This window comes from Pteropus vampyrus, unplaced genomic scaffold (genome assembly GCF_000151845.1).
Source record: "Pteropus vampyrus isolate Shadow unplaced genomic scaffold, Pvam_2.0 Scaffold536, whole genome shotgun sequence".
Taxonomy (NCBI): Eukaryota; Metazoa; Chordata; class Mammalia; order Chiroptera; family Pteropodidae; genus Pteropus; species Pteropus vampyrus.
The window spans coordinates 681,527-682,286 of record NW_011889317.1 but is presented as its reverse complement, the minus strand read 5'-3'; positions in this window follow the sequence as shown (position 1 = coordinate 682,286).

Here is a 760-nt window from a genome sequence, read left to right as displayed (position 1 = left end):
TGTCCTCAAGAGAGCACTGTCCCATAATACATTCCTCACCTTGCCTTTTCCCACCTTTGTGTAATCTTCCTTTTGTTCCTTCCCTAATTTCAAATGTACTAAAGAAGTTGAAAATTGTTATCCTCCAAAGCCTTTTAGGTCATACTCCCTGGCATATGTCATCAGTTCAGCTCAAATAAAATCTTATAAAAATTATATATAGATTTGGACATTCTTATGTCGACATTGTGCAATCATCTCCATCATCCAACTATAAAACTTTTTTATCTTCTTGAACTGAAACACTGTCCCCATTAAACAATAACTTTACATTCGCCCTTTCTCTCAGCACCATTTTTTTAAAAAGATTTATTCTCATTAAAAATATACATTTAAAGAAATTCTAGTCAGGATGGTGGAGTAGTTAAGTGTTGTACTCTTAAAACCACATCAAAATTGCAACTAAATTATTGAGAACCACCTGAAGACTAGCTGAATTGAACTCCTATAACTAAGGATATAAAGAAGCCACAATGAGACTGGTAGGAGTAGTGGAGACTCATAATGGGCTTGTCCCACACCCACTTGTAGTGGTTAAGAATTGAGGCTATGAAGGACTCCCTGAAGAGTGAAGGGTCCTAGCTCCATATCAGGCTCCCCAGCCCACAGCTCCTGTACTGGGAAGAGGAATCCCCACAACATGTGATGTGAAAATCAGTGAAGACTCTGTCTAGGTGAGACAGAGGGCTGTTGTAAACATAAGCATCCTTTTAAAAGGCCC